Source organism: Seriola lalandi, unplaced genomic scaffold (genome assembly GCF_002814215.2).
Source record: "Seriola lalandi dorsalis isolate HSWRI2012SDOR001 ecotype SW California unplaced genomic scaffold, Sedor1 jcf7180002032434, whole genome shotgun sequence".
Taxonomy (NCBI): Eukaryota; Metazoa; Chordata; class Actinopteri; order Carangiformes; family Carangidae; genus Seriola; species Seriola lalandi.
In genome coordinates, this window is record NW_019503077.1 from 1 (window position 1) to 362 (window position 362).

A 362-nucleotide genomic window follows, 5' to 3' on the forward strand; every position below is an offset into this window, starting at 1 on the left:
GAAACATCCAGAACAAACCAAGACTATACTTTCAGGGATCATTTCTTTAGTCCTTGACTTGAGAAATGTGTTTCTAAAGAGTTTGGTCTCGCTGCCCACGATGAAGAGTGAAGATGTTTCCTTCAGAGCAGGAAACTGGTGGGAAGACTTTGTTTCTTCTCCACTGTTGAAGACTGTTCAGTGTTTCTGAAGGAGACACTGATGGAGGAAACATGATCTGAGTGGACTTTCCGTTTTAGATATATTTAGGCTGACACTTTGCTTTCACTTTGTTCTCAGGCTTTTCTCCTCTCCTTATCTTTACTTCATAAAAACAAATTTGTGCTTCCTCCTGATGACATTGTATGATTTAGGAGTTGGTT

The 362-nt window shown here is 39.8% G+C and overlaps 1 non-coding gene across 1 annotated transcript; it reads left to right on the top strand.

Annotated features, from left to right (window-relative positions):
* The first annotated feature begins 19 nt into the window (after positions 1-19).
* LOC111646379 (small nucleolar RNA U3) lies at positions 20-226 on the top strand. The gene has a single exon (XR_002759956.1). It is a non-coding gene; the product is annotated as a small nucleolar RNA U3 (small nucleolar RNA).
* The last annotated feature ends 136 nt before the right edge of the window (positions 227-362 follow it).